General features: G+C 45.0%; 1 protein-coding gene across 8 annotated transcripts in view; it reads right to left on the reverse strand.

Moving 5' to 3' along the window:
* The window catches only part of LOC135545774 (protocadherin alpha-C2-like), a 214,420-nt gene that overhangs the window by 131,125 nt on the left and 60,099 nt on the right, over positions 1–23,196 (reverse strand). The gene's annotated exons all lie outside the window — the stretch shown is intronic.

The raw sequence follows: 23,196 nt of genomic DNA on the forward strand, positions 1-23,196 counted from the left end.
AATTGCCAAGTGTACATACTGTACAACTGTACATACTGTATATAAACTGGGTGATATTCACAACGCATTTAATCACTGTTACACATGCACATATATGGGTAAAGAGCACACTGACATGTTTGTGTGTGAGTGAACAGGATATGGGCCAGAACCCACCACCTCCAGCTAAATACAGACGAGAAACACATTAGCAATAGCCATCAATACCTCTCTGAACACGCACTCAGTGTCAGCATAGTACATCACTGAACATTGACACACACACACACACACACACACACACACACACACACACACACACACACACACACACACACACACACACACACACACACACACACACACACACACACACACACACACACACACACACACACACACACACACACACACACACACACACACACACACAGTGATTGAGTTAGTTCAGCCTTTGACCAGGAGAGGGGGATTTTTCCTTTAGTTCCTTTCTAAACCCTGGCTCTCGACTAGACATGAGATGATTAGATTCTCACAATACACCCACCTCCACAAAACCACACATCGTTTAATAAATACACACACTCTCAACCACCTCCACAAAACCACATATTGCTTGATAAATACACACTCTCTCAACCACCCACAAAACCACATATTGCTTGATAAATACATTGACTCTCAGACACACAGCACATAAACTATATCCGTGGTTCAGGTATTAAATTTGTCTGGGATGCTACCATGCGTGCATCTCTCTCCCCTGCGGAAATTAAAAAGACAAACTCCCATCATGTTCTGAACAAGAGAGACAGAGTACACAGCTGTACAAAACCCAGCCCTCTCGGCCAGATACTCATCTACACAATGACTCGCTGAAGACACCCAGCAAATCTACATTTACACAGAAATCTAAACCCAGGCACACCATGCTTCTTACTGACAGCCTAATCATCCACAGAACGGCTGTGTCACTCTTTCTCAATAGACAGATATATAAGATAGCAGTGCAGCCTTAACGTATTTTTGTAATACCGGCCTCCTTCACACGTATTAGGAGGTATGCAGGCAGTTGACAGTACTGTGTGGGCCGCTAGGACCAGCCTTGGTGTGGGAGGCCTTGACCCACTTCTTCAGATAAGACTGAATAATGCAGCGGAGCTCTGGTCTGCAGAGAGAGAGACTTTGGAAGCAGTTTGAAAGGGTTTCTCAGCCTTCTCCACTTTATAAAATAATAACTCAGCCGTTCCCAAAGCTTCACCTCTCGCTGTAGTCCTTCTTGGAAAACATTGCACTTTCAACATAAAAACTGAATCAGGTACATCGACATCTCCCCAACACATGCGTCATCAAAAGCCTTGCTGTCATGCCAGATGCATGCTTTAACCAATGTGGTGTGTGTGTGTGTATGCCACATTTAATTGGTGCCCTGTATGTAGGTCACATGTCCGACATACCTTACAGTTCTCTAAGGGGGCTAAAGACCCTAGTCTGATGACTCACACTCAATTCTTCCGCTGCTCTGTCGTTCGCTACATACTTTAGCCTGAGACTGCCATAATTTAAGTCATTTGTGGGAACGAGGGGCGTGAGGGGTGTTGTACAAAACAAAGTCATTAGTGATTGGATGATCTCTAACCAATCAGAGTATCAAAGCAAACAAGGATTTTTCAACCCACCGCTTTACCTACGCGTGTTCTGACTCTGACCCAACCCATCGGTTTCTGGACCAATCAGACGGCCCTGAATGTGTTTGCAATCGGTAAAGGGTTGGGGAGGTACTCAGATCCAGACTCATTGAGCAGAAGAAACTAACAACCATAGGCGTGGCGTAGAGTTTGGCCTGAGCAAGGAGTCTGGGTAGCCAGGCAATTAAAACCCTGTTAACCTGGGCCATTATATTTATTTCTGCCATCTGGGTTATTCCACCAATTAGGTGCCTTTTGAATAGTGTAACTGGGTGACATTTTTGAGGGGTTTTCCCATATATATATATATATATATATATATTTCACCTTTATTTAACCAGGTTGGCCAGTTGAGAATAAGTTGTCATTTACAACTGCGACCTGACCAAGATAAAGCAAAGCAGTGCAACAAAAACAACAACACAGAGTTACACATAAACAAACGTACAGTCAATAACACACACAAAAAAAATTGAAAAATCTATGTACAGTGTGTGCAAATGTAGAAGAGTAGGGAGGTAGGCAATAAAGAGCACCTAGAGGTGAAAATAATTACAATTTAGCTTTAATACTGGAGTGATAGATGTGCAGATGATGATGTGCAAGTAGAGATACTGGGGTGGAAAAGAGCAAGAGGATAAGTAATAATATGGGGATGAAGTAGTCGTGTGTGCTATTTACAGATTGGCTGTGTACAGGCTCAGACAGCTGATGCTTAACTAAAGGATTGGGGTTCCATCAACAGGACAGTTGTAAACCATGCAGAGCGTTATGCCAAGATCGCAGATTTTAGATAAACAACAAATGTCGATACATATAAGTGTCTTATATCGGCTGAAAGCTTAAATTCCTGTTAATATAACTGCACTGTCCAATTTACAGTAACTATTACTGCGAAAAATGCCATGCTATTGTTTGAGGAGAGCTCCTAACAACAAAACACTTTTTTCACCATGATAGGTTTGATACATTCACCTCTGAAGGTGAAATGTGTACTTACATTCTGAAATATTGCTCTGATTTATCATCCAAAGGGTCCCAGAGATAACACGAAGTGTCGTTTTGTTAGATAAAATCCTTTTTCATATCCTAAAAGGGTCCATGTAGCACAATCGATTTTGTATTTCCACTCGTTCAATTTGCAAAGAAAAGAATCTGTGAAAATCTCATTTCAAAAAGTCAAATCACATTCATATGTATTTTTCAGAGATCCTTGGTGACAAGACTTCACTATATCATTAGGGGTGTAGTATATCCTATAGGACACCATAATTGGTCAGAGAGCGATGCCTTCACGGCATGCCGATGAAGCAGGCTGTCATCACTTTGTCAAATAAGCACCAATTGGGGTCAAACAAAGCTAGATAGATAGCCAATGAGCTGGACTTTACGGGAGTATCCAGAAACCATGTATATGTCGTAAAATGTAGCTACTAACCTTGTACGACAGCATACCTTTTCATTTTGGACAACATTTATAAGGATATTCAGAGTTATGAAGTTATGAAAACTGGTTATTTGCAAATGTTGATCTTATAATATGGCTACTAATACTTGGAAAGTTAAATTAAAGCCCAAGTATACAGATTTGATGATATTCTTGCAGAAAAATATAATATGAATGTGAATACCTCCTTCACGATGTGCCCAAATGTACCTGGGGACTTCACACTAAAAGTCTTGTAGTTCACTCATACTTCAAGTTATCCATCTGAAACTTTGCACATACACTGCTGCCATCTTTTGGACACTATCGGAATTACAACCAGAGTGATGGCTAGAACTGTGACCTTTCTCTTGCATTTCAAAGATGGTGGTAGAAAGAAAATTTTGTTTTTTTCTTTGTATTTTCTTCTACCAGAACTATTGTGTTATATTCTTCTACATTCAATTCACATTTCCACAAACTTCAGTGTTTCCTTTCAAATTTTATTAAGAATATGCATATCCTTGCTTCAGGGCCTGAGCTACAGGCAGTTAGATTTGGGTATGTAATTTAGGCGAAAATGGGGGGGAAAAGGGGGCTATCCTTATTAAAGTCAGAGAGGGAGATATAAGACTCCAGCTTCAGAGATTTTTTCAATTCGTTCCAGTCATTGGCAGCAGAGAACTGGAAGGAAAGACAGCCAAAGGAAGTGTTGGCTTTGGGGAGGACCAGTGAAATATACCTGCTGGAGCGCATGCTATGGGTGGGTGTTGCTATAGTGACCAGTGAGCTGAGATAAGGCAATAACTTTTTTCAATCAGTGCTACAGGAAGCAAATTTCTGTTTGAAAAAGCTAGCCTTCGCTTTCCTAACTGACTGAGTATATTGGTTCCTGACTTCCTTGAAATGTTGCATATCGCGGGGGCTATTCGATGCTAATGCAGAACGCCACATGATGGTTTTGTGCTGGTCAAGGGCAGTCAAGTCTGGGGTGAACCAAGGGTTATGTCTGTTCTGAGTTCTACATTTCTTGAATGGGGCATGCTTATATAAGATGGAGAGGAAAGCACTTTTGAAGAGCAACCAGGCATCCTCTACTCTCAAGAGGTTAAATAAAATGTTTGTAAAGGACTCTAGTAAGTGCCTATTAAGTGCCTAATAAAATAACAAGGTTGACCGTAACAGGGTTGACCGTAACAGGGTTGACAACTTCAGCCATAAATCTCCTTGTGACCATGGCAATAGAAGAGGAATAATTTAATGCATGCTTCACAAATGTGTTTAAATTGTTCAAACATTTCTAGCCTCTCGATCTACTAGGGCTGAGAATTGCCAGGGACCTCACAATACAATATTAACATGATACTTGTGTGCCCATACAATATGTATTACGATTCTCACGATTCTATATGCATTGCGATTCAATACTGTGATTGTATTGTGACTTGATGTTCGAAACATATTTCTCACTGTATGTCTGCTGCAGAGGGACAAGAGAAGTCCATGAGAAAATGCGTTTTGATCAGTCATGGAAATCAAAGTGATGAAAACATGTTGGATCACTTTTTTTAAAGAAGATGGATAGCAAGCTATAGGATGACAAATAGCAGAGTTTTGGCGCAGGTACAGCCGACTAGCGCTAGCTAACACTACCTAGCAACAACAACAACAAAAATGTTGGGGTTAAGTGGGAAGTCACGGAGTATTCACTTCAGCAAGTCTTTATTCATATATAAAATCAGATGTTGTCTATAGTAGAGGGCACTTCATGTAATATAAAACTCAATATTTGCACACAAGTTCTACTTAAATGACCAAAGGCACCAAAAGGCACTCATTTGGTGGAACAACCTGTCTACAGTATGATTCACAGAGAGGAGAGAGGGAGGGGAGACAACATATCTGAAAAATATCTGAAGAAAGAGGGAGGGGAGACATTATATCTGAAGAGAGAGGGAGGGGAGATGATATATCTGAAGAGAGAGGGAGGGGAGACAATATATATGAAGAGAGAGGGAGGGGAGACATTATATATGAAGAGAGAGGGAAGGGAGACAATATATCTGAAGAGAGAGGGAGCGGAGACATTATATATGAAGAGAGAGGGAGGGGAGACATTATATATGAAGAGAGAGGGAGGGGAGACAATATATATGAAGAGAGAGGGAGGGGAGACATTATATATGAAGAGAGAGGGAAGGGAGACAATATATCTGAAGAGAGAGGGAGTGGAGACATTATATATGAAGAGAGAGGGAAGGGAGACAATATATCTGAAGAGAGAGGGAGCGGAGATATTATATCTGAAGAGAGAGGGAGCGGAGATATTATATCTGAAGAGAGAGGGAGCGGAGATATTATATCTGAAGAGAGAGGGAGGGGAGACAATATATCAGAAGAGAGAGGGAGGGGAGACATTATATCTGAAGAGAGAGGGAGCGGAGACATTATATCTGAAGAGAGAGGGAGGGGAGACAATATATCTGAAGAGAGAGGGAGGGGAGACATTATATATGAAGAGAGAGGGAGGGGAGACATTATATATGAAGAGAGAGGGAGCGGAGACATTATATATGAAGAGAGAGGGAGGGGAGACATTATATATGAAGAGAGAGGGAGGGGAGACAATATATCTGAAGAGAGAGGGAGCGGAGATATTATATATGAAGAGAGAGGGAGGGGAGACATTATATATGAAGAGAGAGGGAGGGGAGACAATATATATGAAGAGAGAGGGAGGGGAGACAATATATATGAAGAGAGAGGGAGCGGAGACATTATATATGAAGAGAGAGGGAGGGGAGACATTATATATGAAGAGAGAGGGAGGGGAGACAATATATATGAAGAGAGAGGGAGGGGAGACAATATATATGAAGAGAGAGGGAGGGGAGACAATATATATGAAGAGAGAGGGAGGGGAGACAAAATATCTGAAGAGAGAGGGAGGGGACACATTATATATGAAGAGGGGAGACAGTTCATATGAAGAGAGAGGGGAGACAGTTTATATGAAGAGAGAGGGGAGACAGTATATATGAAGATGGATGGGAGACAGTATATATGAAGAGGGAGGGGAGACAGTATATATGAAGAGGGAGGGGAGACAGTTTATATGAAGAGGGAGGGGAGACAGTATATATGAAGAGGGAGGGGAGACAGTATATATGAAGAGGGAGGGGAGACAGTTTATATGAAGAGGGAGGGGAGACAGTTCATATGAAGAGAGAGGGGAGACAGTATATATGAAGAGGGGAGAGAGTTTATAAAAAGAGAGAGGGGAGACAGTATATATGAAGAGGGGAGACAGTATATATGAATAGGGAGGGGAGACATATATGAAGAGGGAGGGGAGACAGTATATATGAAGAGGGAGGGGAGGCATTGTACATGAAGAGGAAGGGGAGACAGTATATATGAAGAGGGAGGGGAGACATTATATATGAAGAGGGAGGGGAGACAGTGTATATGAAGAGGGAGGGGAGGCATTGTACATGAAGAGGAAGGGGAGACATTATATATGAAGAGGGAGGGAGGGGAGGCAATATATATGAAGAGAGAGGGAGGGGAGACAGTATATATGAAGAGGGAGGGGAGACAGTATATACAGTGCCTTGCGAAAGTATTCGGCCCCCTTGAACTTTGCGACCTTTTGCCACATTTCAGGCTTCAAACATAAAGATATAAAACTGTATTTTTTTGTGAAGAATCAACAACATGTGGGACACAATCATGAACTGGAACGACATTTATTGGATATTTCAAACTTTTTTAACAAATCAAAAACCGAAAATTTGGGTTTGCAAAATTATTCAGCCCCCTTAAGTTAATACTTTGTAGTGCCACCTTTTGCTGCGAATACAGCTGTAAGTCGCTTGGGGTGGGTCTCTATCAGTTTTGCACATCGAGAGACTGAAATTTTTTCCCATTCCTCCTTGCAAAACAGCTCGAGCTCAGTGAGGTTGGATGGAGAGCATTTGTGAACAGCAGTTTTCAGTTCTTTCCACAGATTCTCAATTGGATTCAGGTCTGGACTTTGACTTGGCCATTCTAACACCTGGATATGTTTATTTTTGAACCATTCCATTGTAGATTTTGCTTTATGTTTTGGATCATTGTCTTGTTGGAAGACAAATCTCCGTCCCAGTCTCAGGTCTTTTGCTTTTACGCCAAACATAACGTTTTGCATTGTTGCCAAAAAGTTCAATTTTGGTTTCATCTGACCAGAGCACCTTCTTCCATATGTTTGGTGTGTCTCCCAGGTGGCTTGTGGCAAACTTTAAACGACACTTTTTATGGATATCTTTAAGAAATGGCTTTCTTCTTGCCACTCTTCCATAAAGGCCAGATTTGTGCAATATACGACTGATTGTTGTCCTATGGACAGAGTCTCCCACCTCAGCTGTAGATCTCTGCAGTTCATCCAGAGTGATCATGGGCCTCTTGGCTGCATCTCTGATCAGTCTTCTCCTTGTAAGAGCAGAAAGTTTAGAGGGACGGCCAGGTCTTGGTAGATTTGCAGTGGTCTGATACTCCTTCCATTTCAATATTATCGCTTGCACAGTGTTCCTTGGGATGTTTAAAGCTTGGGAAATCTTTTTGTATCCAAACCCGGCGTTAAACTTCTTCACAACAGTATCTCGGACCTGCCTGGTGTGTTCCTTGTTCTTCATGATGCTCTCTGCGCTTTTAACGGACCTCTGAGACTATCACAGTGCAGGTGCAGGCATTTATACGGAGACTTGATTACACACAGGTGGATTGTATTTATCATCATTAGTCATTTAGGTCAACATTGGATCATTCAGAGATCCTCACTGAACTTCTGGGGAGAGTTTGCTGCACTGAAAGTAAAGGGGCTGAATAATTTGGCACGCCCAATTTTTCAGTTTTTGATTTGTTAAAAAAGTTTGAAATATCCAATAAATGTAGTTCCACTTCATGATTGTGTCCCACTTGTTATTGATTCTTCACAAAAAATACAGTTTTATATCTTTATGTTTGAAGCCTGAAATGTGGCAAAAGGACGCAAAGTTCAAGGGGGCCGAATACTTTCACAAGGCACTGTATGAAGAGGGAGGGGAGACAGTATATGTGAAGAGGGAGGGGAGACAGTATATATGAAGAAGAGGGAGGGGAGACATTATATATAAAGAGGGAGGGGAGACAGTATATATGAATAGGGAGGGGAGACATATATGAAGAGGGAGGGGAGACAGTTTATATGAAGAGGGAGGGGAGACAGTTTATATGAAGAGGGAGGGGATACAGTATATATGAAGAGGGAGGGGAGACAGTAGATATGAGGAAGGAGATGGACACAACAAAGAGTTAGGATGGGACTCTACACAAGGAGAGAAAGAGTGACAATGCTGTGAGAAAGGCAAAAACAAAGTTCCCAGAAAGAGCAAAATATAGGAAAAAAGAGAGGCCAAAGAGACAGAATGGAGAGGAGTAGAGTGTAAAGACATGGCACAAGTCAACCACTCCTCTGAGACTGACGTCCTCGTTTGTTCTTTCTCTCAGCTCTGCTTTTACAAATCCACTTTTCATGGCACCGTTAAGACGTTTCCCGCTAATCGCATTACGCAAGCAACAAAGTGTAATTATCACTGACACGCGTTTAACGGACGCCCTAATCCTGGAAAACTGGGAATTCTGACAGCACCGGCAGAATGGAAGTATTCATGGAAGCAGATTTAAACCCGAGCACCAGGAGGAATCGGGAGCATTGTGTGTTTGTAGTGAGAGCTAGACAAGGTCAGAGGAAACGACTCGACGACCCAAGGGGCAGAAACACTTTGCTTCAGAACTATGGGACTATGCCACAGGGCACTGGAAAGGGAGTGTGAATTAGGTCGTTAGAAGTCAACAGGAGATCAACAACACAACCGCATGACCACACTTCTTTCCTCTCCTCCAATCACAGACAGACAGGAAGGGAAACAGAATTACATCACATGTAATGTTTGGGGTGTTTTACCATCTGTTTGATTTCCTGGAAAAAGTCTTTGGCTTTTAACTCGCAACTCTTATGAGAGTTAAACAATGGTCTCGTTTCCCAGTGTGATAATATGTTAACTGGCCTGAACCATCTGTCCTTCATCATATCATTACTGACTATAACACACTGTTGATCTCTGATCCATCTCTCCTTCATCATATCATTACTGACTATAACACACTGTTGATCTCTGATCCATCTCTCCTTCATCATATCATTACTGACTATAACACACTGTTGATCTCTGAACGGTCTCTCCTTCATCATATCATTACTAACTATAACACAGCATAGAGGTCTGATCCATCTCTCCTTCATCATATCATTACTGACTATAACACACTGTTGATCTCTGATCCATCTCTCCTTCATCATATCATTACTGACTATAACACACTGTTGATCTCTGATCCATCTCTCCTTCATCATATCATTACTAACTATAACACACTGTTGATCTCTGATCCATCTCTCCTTCATCATATCATTACTGACTATAACACACTGTTGATCTCTGATCCATCTCTCCTTCATCATATCATGACAGGATAGAGTTGATCTGATCCATCTCATCATATCTGACTATAACACACTGGATCTCTGATCCAGGATCATATCATTACTGACTATAACACACTGGATCTCTGAGGTCTGACCTTCATCATATCATTATCTATAACACACTGTTGATCTCTGCATATCAGGTCTGACAGCATAACACAGGTCTGACATCATATCATTACTCTGACAGGATAGAGGTCTGACAGCATAGAGGTCTGACAGCATAGAGGTCTGACAGCATAGAGGTCTGACAGCATAGAGGTCTGACAGCATAGAGGTCTGACAGCATAGAGGTCTGACAGGATAGAGGTCTGACAGCATAGAGGTCTGACAGCATAGAGGTCTGATAGCATAGAGGTCTGACAGCATAGAGGTCTGACAGCATAGAGGTCTGACAGCATTGATGACTGATAGGATAGAGGTCTGATGACTGATAGGATAGAGGTCTGATGACTGATAGGATAGAGGTCTGATGACTGATAGGATAGAGGTCTGATGACTGATCTGATAGAGGTCTGATCTGATAGGATAGAGGTCTGATGACTGATAGGATAGAGGTCTGATGACTGATAGGATAGAGGTCTGATGACTGATAGGATAGAGGTCTGATGACTGATAGGATAGAGGTCTGATGACTGATAGGATAGAGGTCTGATGATAGAGGTCTGATAGGATAGAGGTCTGATGACTGATAGGATAGAGGTCTGATAGGATAGAGGTCTGATGACTGATAGGATCTGACTTTATGGTCTGATGACTGATAGGATAGAGGTCTGATGACAGAGGTCTGATAGGATAGAGGTCTGATGACTGATAGGATAGAGGTCTGATGACTGATAGGATAGAGGTCTGATGACTGATAGGATAGAGGTCTGATGACTGATAGGATAGAGGTCTGATAGGATAGAGGTCTGATGACTGATAGGATAGAGGTCTGATGACTGATAGGATAGAGGTCTGATGACTGATAGGATAGAGGTATGATAGGATATAGGTCTGATGACTGATGGGATAGAGGTCTGATGACTGATGGGATAGAGATCTGATGACTGATAGGATAGAGGTCTGATGACTGATAGGATAGAGATCTGATGACTGATAGGATAGAGGTCTGATGACTGATAGGATAGAGGTCTGATGACTGATGGGATAGAGGTCTGATGACTGATGGGATAGAGATCTGATGACTGATAGGATAGAGGTCTGATGACTGATAGGATAGAGATCTGATGACTGATAGGATAGAGGTCTGATGACTGATGGGATAGAGGTCTGATGACTGATAGGATAGAGATCTGATGACTGATAGGATAGAGGTCTGATGACTGATGGGATAGAGGTCTGATGACTGATGGGATAGAGGTCTGATGACTGATAGGATAGAGGTCTGATGACTGATAGGATATGACTGAGGTCTGATGACTGATAGGATAGAGGTCTGATGACTGATAGGATAGAGATCTGATGACTGATAGGATAGAGGTCTGATGACTGATAGGATAGAGGTCTGATGACTGATAGGATAGAGGTCTGATGACTGATGGGATAGAGGTCTGATGACTGATGGGATAGAGGTCTGATGACTGATAGGATAGAGGTCTGATGACTGATAGGATAGAGGTCTGATGACTGATAGGATAGAGGTCTGATGACTGATAGGATAGAGGTCTGATGACTGATGGGATAGAGGTCTGATGACTGATAGGATAGAGGTCTGATGACTGATAGGATAGAGGTCTGATGACTGATAGGATATAGGTCTGATGACTGATAGGATAGAGGTCTGATGACTGATAGGATAGAGGTCTGATGACTGATGGGATAGAGGTCTGATGACTGATGGGATAGAGGTCTGATGACTGATAGGATAGAGGTCTGATGACTGATAGGATAGAGGTCTGATGACTGATAGGATAGAGGTCTGATGACTGATAGGATAGAGGTCTGATGACTGATGGGATAGAGGTCTGATGACTGATAGGATAGAGGTCTGATGACTGATAGGATAGAGGTCTGATGACTGATAGGATATAGGTCTGATGACTGATAGGATAGAGGTCTGATGACTGATAGGATATAGGTCTGATGACTGATAGGATAGAGGTCTGATGACTGATAGGATAGAGGTCTGATGACTGATAGGATAGAGGTCTGATGACTGATAGGATAGAGGTCTGATGACTGATAGGATAGAGGTCTGATGACTGATAGGATAGAGGTCTGATGACTGATAGGATAGAGGTCTGATGACTGATAGGATAGAGGTATGATAGGATATAGGTCTGATGACTGATGGGATAGAGGTCTGATGACTGATGGGATAGAGGTCTGATGACTGATAGGATAGAGGTCTGATGACTGATAGGATAGAGGTCTACAGACTAGTGCTCAGGTCTGTAGTTTACCCTACATGTACATGTCACTACAGATAAATGCACATCTACACACACTCATATGTAAACAGGCACACATACACACGTACATGCATGTGCACACGCACACAGTAGTCATGCCTTCCTCGCCCCAATGCTACACACTCAGCAACTCGTTAACCTTGTCTACACACAACTCACGCAATATCAGAGTCACACTGTCACTGACCACAGAGTCAAAAATACACGCTCTGAACCCTTCTCAAACAAAGTATTGTCACATAAGCCGACTCAGAATCACATGATGAATACTACCACACGGCCAAAAGCAATCAACTACAACTCAGTTAAAACTGAATCAGAATGACACAAAGAGTCCCAAAATCTCACCACACAGATATAGTACAATATTTTAGTCTCAGTGCTTGAGGCTACAGAGACTGTGAAAGGTAGCCCTTTCCCTCTCACTGTCACTGTCACAGCCACACACAGGTGAAAGGCACTGCTGATGACAGCTTCATTCTCCACAGAGAGAACAGAGGATGGGGTGAGGAGAGGAGAGGAAAGGAAAGGAGAGGAGAGGAGAGGAGAGGAGAGGAGAGGAGAGGAGGGAGAGGACTGTCTCCACTGAGAGAGGAGAGGATGGGGTGAGAGGAGGACTGTCCCCACTGAGAGAGGAGAGGATGGGGTGAGGAGAGGACTGTCCCCACTGAGAGAGGAGAGGATGGGGTTAGGAGAGGAGAGGACTGTCCCCACTGATAGAAGAGAGGATTGGGTGAGGAGAAGAGAGGACTGTCCCCACTGAGAGAGGAGAGGATGGGGTGAGGAGAGGAGAGGACTGTCCCCACTGAGAGAAGAGAGGATGGGGTGAGGAGAGTAGAGGACTGTCCCCACTCAGAGAACAGAGGATGGGGTGAGGAGAGGAGAGGACTGTCCCCACTGAGAGAACAGCGGATGGGGTGAGGAGAGGAGAGGAGAGGACTGTCCCAACTGAGAGAGGACAGGATGGGGTGAGGAGAGGAGAGGACTGTCCCCACTGAGAGAAGAGAGGATGGGGTGAGGAGAGGAGAGGACTGTCCCCACTGAGAGAGGACAGGATGGGGTGAGGAGAGGAGAGGACTGTCCCCACTGAGAGAAGAGAGGATGGGGTGTGGAGAAGAGAGGACTGTCCCCACAGAAAGAAGAGAGGATGGGGTGAGGAGAGGAGAGGACTGTCCCCAAAGAGGAACAGAGAATGAGACTGGGTAGAAGGGAGGAGAGGGGAACTCCCACCATAGACAAACAGACAGACTGACAGGAATATAGATTTGGAAAAGTGAGGATGGGGTGAAGACTTTCCCTACAGACAAAGAGACATACTGACTGAGACTTGGCAGGAAAGAGGAAAGGAAAGGACAAGAAAGATAAGAAAATAAAAGGACAAGGGACAGAAATGAGAGCAGATAGTGGAGAATAAATTAAAGGAGGACAATGAAACAGAAAAGGGGAGAATATAGGAGAGGAGGAACCAATGGAGCAGACACTGGGAGAGAGAGGAGAAAGGTGTCAGCCATTTTACATCAGACTGCACTCACACTAGGAGACAGAGGGGGGCATAAGAGAGAGAGAAGGATCGAGGGAGAAACAGGATGTGTGGGAGGAGGTGTAGATAGCAAGATCAGCTCTGTGTGAGAGAGAAGGGAAGATGGAGTGAGAGAAAGTAAGAAGCAGAAACTAAGGAGAGAGCAAGTGGGAAATAGCTAAGAAACAGAGTGGCTGTTAGAATAAGGGAGAGGGGGAGAGAAGGTGAGGAAATGGGAGAGAATGATGGAGAGAAGGAGGGAGAGGGGGAGATAATCTTGGAGGGGAGAGAAGGAGGGAGGGGAAGATAAGGAGGGAGGGGGAGAGAGTAGGAGGTTGAGGGGGAGAGAAGGAGGGAGAGGGGGAGAGAAGAAGGGAGAAGGGGCAAGGTGGGAGAAGGGGGGAGAAGGAGCGAGAAGGGGAGAGGAGGAGACAAGGAGGGAGGGATGCGAGAAGGAGAGATAGGGGAGAGAAGGGGGAGAGGGGGAGAGAAGGAGGGAGGGTGGAGAGAATTAGGGAAAGGGAAGTGACATGGACAGAGAGGGGGAAAGTGATGGAGAGAGAGGGGGGAGAGATGGAGGGAGAGGGGGATAGATGGAGGGAAAGGGGGAGAGATGGAGGGGGAGGGGGAGAGATGGAGGGAAAGGGGGAGAGATGGAAGGAGAGATGGAGGGAGAGGGGGAGAGAAGGAGGGAGAGGGGGAGAGATGGAGGGAGAGGGGGAAAGGGATGGAGAGAGAGGGGGAGAGATGGAGGGAAGGGGGAGAGGTGGAGGGAGAGGGGGAGAGAAGGAGGGAGAGGGGGGAGAGATGGAAGGAGAGGGGGAGAGAAGGAGGGAGAGGGGGAGAGATGGAGGGAGAGGGGGAGAGAAGGAGGGAGAGGGGGGAGAGATGGAGGGAGAGGGGGAGAGAAGGAGGGAGAGGTGGAGAGATGGAGGGAGAGGGGGAGAGAAGGAGGGAGAGGGGGAGAGATGGAGGGAAAGGGGGAGAGAAGGAGGGAGAGGGGGAGAGATGGAGGGAGAGGGGGAGAGAAGGAGGGGAGAGGGGGATGGAAGAGATGGAAGGAGAGGGGGGAAGAGGAAGGAGGGAGAGGGGGAGAGATGGAGGGAGAGGGGGAGAGAAGGAGGGAGAGGGGGAGAGACGGAGGGAGAGATGGAAGGAGAGGGGGAGAGATGGATGGAGATGGGGGAGAGAAGGAGGGAGAGGGGGAGAGATGGAGGGAGAGATGGAAGGAGAGGGGGGATAAGAAGGGAGAGGGGGAGAGAAGGAGGGAGAGGGGGATAGATGGGGAGAAGAGAGAGAGGGCTGTCTGAGTCATTTAGTCTCATAGTGTAATACTCCTCCATTACACCGACATACCACTGTTAATTCATACAGGACGCCCACTAGATAAGATGGTGGGAACGAGAGCAGAGGAGAGCATTGACTGACAGAGGCAGAGGAACAACACACACACACACACACACACACACACACACACACACACACACACACACACACACACACACACACACACACACACACACACACACACAGGAAAGAAGGGTGGATAAATAGGTTTGACAGGCAAAGCTTGAGCAGGTCTGCCTCACTGTGCAGATGGTTGTCTCACTGACGTTAAGCTATTATAATGCAGTTATTACCCACAATGCCCAAATCTCTGAAAAATCTTCTTTATGGCAGATGGTCTCCCTAAAAATAAACAGCCCACAGCCAGAAACAGAGAGGGACATAAAAAAAACTACACGTGGGCTAGATGAGTCACTCACTGTCCAGGCCTCAAGTACTCTCAATCGTGGGCAGTTATTTCCAGGAAAGCAGGGCTCAAAATGTATCAAAGAGAGATTTCCAGCAAGGCTGGTACCCTTAAAAAGACACAGTTAGATAAAAGCAGCAAACACAGGAGCAACGTCCTCCCATTAACCGGTGAATATAGAGTTGTAAACATATGCACAGAGAATAGGCAGAACAGTGGTCTGAGACCTGGCCTATTCACATATGAATGGAAATACACAGGTCAAGACGCATGCATTAACCAAGGGTGTGTGTGTGTGTGTGTGTGTGTGTGTGTGTGTGTGTGTGTGTGTGTGTGTGTGTGTGTGTGTGTGTGTGTGTGTGTGTGTGTGTGTGTGTGTGTGTGTGTGTGTGTGTGTGTGTTTAGGCCTGTGTGTAGCCTACGTGTGGGGATCATGCAGAACGTCAACCCACATGGGACAATTAATACACAACTGAAATCTCTCATAACGGGCCCAGCCTTACCCAGAATGTGAACGCACCAGGAAGGGCAAATGGCCACAGGGAATCAAAACCCTGCAGTTGGTGACTCTGCTCTGCTATCTCCAACAGCCATAAAAACACTTTCCATTCAGTCTTCTATCGGTGGATAAACGTCAACATTAAATGGATTCATCAGTGAAGTGTCCATCAGCAACTGTGGCCACATTCAAGTGTAGGCGTCTTACATCTAGTCAGCCTGCAGTGGGCGTCGTTACAGTGTGTGTGGACAGGCAGCTTAGCAGGGCTGAGATCAACATTCTGAAAACATTTTGCAGTGTGGCACAAACATTTGTACAATCTTGAATGAAAGGTCACAGTAACATCGAAATATTCCTTTTCTTCAGCCATCATTCTGCAGGTGGACGTTCAACAAATGTGTTTAGGTCGTATAACTCTATACTGTGTGGCTCTTCTGGCTCAGCGACTTGGATGACCTCCTAGTGACCTCTAGCCAGCTCAATCTGTTTGGTCTGCTGTGGGAACACACAGGCTCCACAAGACTGGATAAGAGTACAGACAGAGTACTGTAAGATAAGAGTACAGAATACAGTAAGATAAGAGTATAGACTACAGTAAGATAGGAGTATAGACTACAGTAAGATAAGAGTATAGACTACTGTAAGAATATAGACTACTGTAAGATAAGAGTATAGATGGCAGTAAGATAAGAGTATAGATGACAGTAAGATAAGAGTATAGACTACAGTAAGATAAGAGTATAGACTACAGTAAGATAAGAGTATAGACTACAGTAAGATAAGAGTATAGACTACTGTAAGATAAGAGTATAGACTACTGTAAGAGTATGGACTACAGTAAGATAAGAGTATAGACTACAGTAAGATAAGAGTATATACTACTGTAAGATAAGAGTATAGACTGCAGTAAGATAAGAGTATACACGACAGTAAGATAAGAGTATATACTACTGTAAGAATATAGACCACTGTAAGATAAGAGTATAGACTGCAGTAAGATAAGAGTATAGACGACAGTAAGATAAGAGTATAGACTGCAGTAAGATAAGAGTATAGACTACTGTAAGATAAGAGTATAGACTACTGTAAGATAAAAAGTATAGACTACAGTAAGATAAGATTATAGACTACAGTAAGATAAGAGTATAGACTACAGAAAGATAAGAGTATAGACTACTGTAAGATAAAGAGTATAGACTACAGTAAGATAAGATTATAGACTACTGTAAGATAAGAGTATAGACTACAGAAAGATAAGAGTATAGACTACTGTAAGATAAGAGTATAGACTACAGAAAGATAAGATTATAGACTACAGTAAGATAAGAGTATAGACTACAGTAAGATAAGAGTATACACTACTTTAAGAGTATAGACTACTGTAAGATAAGAGTATAGAATACTGTAAGATAAAGAGTATAGACTACAGTAAGATAAGATTATAGACTACTGTAAGATAAGAGTATAGACTACAGAAAGATAAGAGTATAGAATACTGTAAGATAAAGAGTATAGACTACAGTAAGAAAAGAGGATAGACTACATTAAGAGTATAGACTACTGTAAGAGTATATACTACTGTAAGATAAGAGTATTTACTACTATAAGATACGAGTATACACTACTGTAAGAAAAGAGTATAGACCACTGTAAGAGTATAGACTACTGTAAGATAAGAGTACTTGCTACTGTAAGATGAAAATATAGACTAGTGTAAGAGTATAGACTACTATAAGATAAGAGTATTTGAAACTGTAAGATAAGAGTATAGACAACTGCAAGATAAGACTACTTGCTACTGTAAGATAAGATCATTTGAAACTGTAAGATAAGAGCATAGACTACTGTAAGATAAGCGTATAGACTATGGTAAGATAAGAGAATTTGAAACTGTAAGATAAGAGTATCGACTACTGTAAGATAAGAGTATAGACTACTGTAAGATAAGAGTACTTGCTACTGTAAGATAAGAGTACTTGCTACTTTAAGATAAGACTATAGACCACTGTAAGATAAGAGTATAGACTACGGTAAGATGAGAGTATAGACTACTGTAAGATAAGAGTATAGACTACTCTAAGATAAGATTATAGACTACTGTAAGATAAGAGTATAGACTACAGAAAGATAAGAGTATAGACTACAGTAAGATAAGAGTATAGACTACAGTAAGATAAGAGTATAGACTACTTTAAGAGTATAGACTACTGTAAGATAAGAGTATAGAAGACTACAGTAAGATAAGATTATAGACTACTGTAAGATAAGAGTATAGACTACAGAAAGATAAGAGTATAGAATACTGTAAGATAAGAGTATAGACTACAGTAAGAAAAGAGGATAGACTACATTAAGAGTATAGACTACTGTAAGAGTATATACTACTGTAAGATAAGAGTATTTACTACTATAAGATACGAGTATAGACTACTGTAAGATAAGAGTATAGACCACTGTAAGAGTATTGACTACTGTAAGATAAGAGTACTTGCTACTGTAAGATGAGAATATAGACTAGTGTAAGAGTATAGACTACTATAAGATAAGAATATTTGAAACTGTAAGATAAGAGTATAGACAACTGCAAGATAAGACTACTTGCTACTGTAAGATAAGATCATTTGAAACTGTAAAGATAAGAGCATAGACTACTGTAAGATAAGAGTATAGACTATGGTAAGATAAGAGAATTTGAAACTGTAAGATAAGTGTATAGACTACTCTTCCTCTGTCTCTCTCTGCTGGTCTTTTTAGGTTACCTTCTCTGTCTCTCATTCTTCAGCTGTTCTACATCTCCCCTAACTAGCTCATTCACTCTTTCCCACCTGTTCTCTCTTCCCCCTCTGATTAGGTCTCTATTTCTCTCTCTGTTCCTGCTACTTTCAGTGTCTGATTCTTGTTTGTGTTTTTGATGCCAGAAGCAAGCTGTCGTCTCGTTTGCTTCCACCTTGTCCTATCCTGTCGGAGTCTGCCTGGCAGGTGCATCCTGCATTATACTAACGTTCTTTTTGTTCCATTGACTACGTTGGAAGAGGATTTATGCCATTCCTGTTTTTCATTAAAGAACTCTGTTTTCTGTTAAAACCGCTTTTGGGTCTTCACTCAAGTACATAACAGAAGAATCAGACCAAGAATGGACCCAGCGGCTCCGGACCCTTTTCACTCCGCCGTCGAGATCCAGGGAGCGATGCTAGGCAGACACGAGGAGGAATTGTCTGCTGCTCGACATGCCGTTGAGACCCTGGCCGTCCAAGTCTCCGACCTCACAAGACAGGTTCACCAACTCCACCTCGATCCACCGCCCACTTCCAGGGTTTCCGAGTCTCCGGAGCCCAGGATCAACAACCCGCCGTGTTACTCTGGGGAGCCCACTGAGTGCCGCTCATTCCTCACTCAGTGTGATGTGGTGTTCTCTCTCCAGCCCAACACTTACTCCAGGAGCGCAGCCCGCATCGCCTACGTCATTTCTCTCCTTACCGGACGGGCGCGTGAGTGGGGCACGGCAATCTGGGAGGCGAGGGCTGAGTGTATTAACCAGTATCAGGACTTTAAGGAGGAGATGATACGGGTTTTTGACCGTTCTGTTTTTGGGGAGGAGGCTTCCAGGGCCCTGTCTTCCCTATGTCAGGGGAATCGATCCATAACGGATTATTCTATTGAGTTTCGCACTCTCGCTGCCTCTAGTGACTGGAGCGAGCCGGCTTTGCTCGCTCGTTTTCTGGAGGGTCTCCTCGTCGAGGTTAAGGATGAGATCCTCTCCCGGGAGGTTCCTTCCAGTCTGGACTCCTTAATAGCTCTCGCTATTCGCATAGAGCGACGGTTTGATCTTCGTCGCCGAGCTCGTGGAAAGGAGCTCGCGTTCTCCGTTGCTCCCCTCTCCACATCACTGCCACCTGCCGCATCACTGCCACCCTCCTCCGCCGGCTCGGATGCTGAGCCTATGCAGCTGGGGGTATCCGCATCTCGGCCAAGGAGAAGGAACGGAGAATCACCAATCGCCTCTGTCTCTACTGCGGCTCCGCTGGTCATTTTGTCACCTCATGTCCAGTAAAAGCCAGAGCTCATCAGTAAGAGGAGGGCTACTGGTGAGCGCAACTACTCAGGCCTCTCCTTCTGGATCACGCACTACCTTTCCGGTCCATCTCCGCTGGCCCGGTTCATCTGCTTCCTGCAGTGCCTTGATAGACTCTGGGGCGGAGGGCTGTTTTATGGACGAGACCTGGGCTCGGGAACATGACATTCCTCTCAGACAGTTAGGGGAGCCCACGGCCTTGTTCGCTTTAGATGGTAGTTCTCTCCCCAAGATTCAGCGTGAGACGCTGCCTTTAACCCTCACTGTCTCTGGTAATCATAGCGAAACCATTTCTTTTTTAATTTTTCGTTCACCTTTTACACCTGTTGTTTTGGGTCATCCCTGGCTAGTGCGCCATAACCCTTCTATTAATTGGTCTAGTAATACTATCCTATCCTGGAATGTTTCTTGTCATGTGACCTGTTTAATGTCTGCTATCCCTCCTGTTTCCTCTGTCTCTTCTTCACAGGAGGAGCCTGGCGATTTGACAGGGGTGCCGGAGGAGTATCACGATCTGCGCACGGTGTTCAGTCGTTCCAAGGCCACTTCTCTCCCTCCACACCCGGTCGTATGACTGTAGTATTGATCTCCTTCCGGGAACTACTCCCCCGGGGTAGATTATACTCTCTGTCGGCTCCCGAACGTAAGGCTCTCGAGGATTATTTGTCGGTTTCGCTCGACGCCGGTACCATAGTCTCCTCCTCCTCTCCCGCCGGAGCGGGGTTTTTTTTTGTTCAGAAGAAGGACGGGTCCCTGCGCCCATGCGTGGATTATCGAGGCTGAATGACATAACAGTTAAGAATCGTTATCCGCTTCCTCTTATGTCTTCAGCCTTCGAGATCCTGCAGGGAGCCAGGTTTTTCACCAAATTGGACCTTCGTAACGCCTACCATCTCGTGCGCATCAGGGAGGGGGACGAGTGGAAGACGGCGTTTAACACTCCGTTAGGGCACTTTGAATACCGGGTTCTTCCTTTCGGCCTCGTTAACGCTCCAGCTGTCTTTCAGGCACTAGTTAACGACGTCCTGAGAGACATGCTGAACATTTTTGTTTTCGTTTACATGGACGATATCCTGATTTTTTCACCGTCTCTCTCGATTCATGTTCAGCACGTGCGACGCGTCCTCCAGCGCCTTTTGGAGAACTGTCTTTATGTGAAGGCTGAGAAGTGCACTTTTCATGCCGCCTCTGTCCCTTTTCTCGGTTCCGTTATTTCCGCTGAGGGCATTAAGATGGATCCCGCTAAGGTCCAGGCTGTCATTGATTGGCCCGTTCCTAAGTCACGCGTCGAGCTGCAGCGCTTTCTGGGCTTCGCTAATTTCTATCGTCGTTTCATCCGTAATTTCGGTCAGGTGGCAGCTCCCCTCACAGCCCTTACTTCTGTTAAGACGTGCTTTAAGTGGTCCGTTTCCGCCCAGGGAGCTTTTGATCTTCTTAAGAATCGTTTTACATCCGCACCTATTCTTGTTACACCTGACATCTCTAGACAGTTTGTTGTTGAGGTTGACGCGCGTCAGAGGTGGGCGTGGGAGCCATTCTTTCTCAGCGCTCTCTCTCTGACGGCAAGGTCCATCCTTGCGCGTTTTTCTCTCATCGCTTATCGCCGTCAGAACGTAACTATGATGTTGGTAATCGCGAACTGCTCGCCATCCGCTTAGCCCTAGGCGAATGGCGACAGTGGTTGGAGGGCGACCGTTCCTTTTGTCGTTTGGACTGACCATAGGAACCTTGAGTACATCCGTTCAGCCAAACGACTTAATGCGCGTCAGGCTCGTTGGGCTCTGTTTTTCGCTCGTTTCGAGTTTGTTATTTCTTATCGTCCGGGCTCAAAAACACCAAGCCTGATGCTTTATCTCGTCTCTTCAGTTCTTCTGAGGTCTCCACCGACCCCGATGGGATTCTCCCTGAGGGGCGTGTTGTCGGGTTGACTGTCTGGGGAATTGAGAGGCAGGTAAAGCAAGCACTCGCTCACACTCCGTCGCCGCGAGCTTGTCCTAGGAACCTTCTGTTCGTTCCCGTTCCTACTCGTCCGGCCGTTCTTCAGTGGGCCCACTCTGCCAAGTTAGCCGGCCACCCCGCGTTCGGGGAATACGCTCGCTTCCATTCGCCAGCGTTTCTGGTGGCCCACTCGGGAACGTGACGCGCGTCGATTTGTCGCCGCTTGTTCGGTCTGCGCGCAGACTAAATCTGGGAACTCTCCTCCTGCCGGCCGTCTCAGACCGCTTCCCATTCCCTCTCGACCGTGGTCTCACATCGCTTTAGATTTTATCACCGGACTGCCTTCATCAGCGGGAAGACAGTTATTCTTACGGTTGTCGATAGATTCTCTAAGGCGGCTCATTTCATTCCTCTCTCGATAAGCTCCCTTCTGCTAAGGAGACGGCTCAGATCATTATCGAGAATGTTTTCCGAATTCATGGCCTTCCGTCTGACGTCGTTTCCGACAGAGGCCCGCAGTTCACGTCTCAATTTTGGAGGGAGTTTTGCCGTTTGATTGGGGCTTCCGTCAGTCTCTCGTCCGGCTTTCATCCCCAGTCTAACGGTCAAGCCGAACGGGCCAATCAGACTGTTGGTCGCATTTTACGCAGTCTTTCTTTTCGTAACCCTGCGTCTTGGTCAGAACAGCTCCCCTGGGCAGAGTCGCCCACAACTCGCTTCCTCGTCTGCTACCGGTCTATCTCCTTTTCAGAGTAGCCTCGGGTACCAGCCTCCGCTGTTCTCATCTCAGCTCGCCGAGTCCTGCGTCCCCTCCGCTCAGGCTTTTGTCCAGCGTTGCGAGCGCACCTGGAAGGGGGTCAGGTCGGCACTTTGCCGTAATAGGGCGCAGACTGTGAGGGCCGCTAATAGCGTAGGACCAAGAGTCCTAGATATTGTTGCGGTCAGAGAGTATGGCTCTCCACTCAGAACCTTCCCCTTAAGACAGCTTCTCGCAAGTTGGCCCCGCGGTTCATTGGTCCGTTCCGTATTTCTCAGGTCATTAATCCTGTCGCAGTGCGACTTCTTCTCCCGCGCTATCTTCGTCGCGTTCACCCGGTCTTCCATGTCTCCTGTGTTAAGCCCGTTCTTCGCGCCCCCGCTCGTCCCTCCCCCCATCCTTGTCGAGGCGCACCCATCTACAGGGTTCGTAAGATTTTGGACATGCGCCCTCGGGGCCGTGGTCATCAGTACCTAGTGGATTGGGAGGGTACGGTCCTGAGGAGAGGAGTTGGGTTCCCTCTCGGGACGTGCTGGACCGTTCGCTGATCGATGATTTCCTCCGTTGCCGCCAGGTTTCCTCCTCG

The sequence above is a fragment of the Oncorhynchus masou genome, chromosome 9, assembly GCF_036934945.1.
Source record: "Oncorhynchus masou masou isolate Uvic2021 chromosome 9, UVic_Omas_1.1, whole genome shotgun sequence".
NCBI lineage: Eukaryota > Metazoa > Chordata > Actinopteri > Salmoniformes > Salmonidae > Oncorhynchus > Oncorhynchus masou.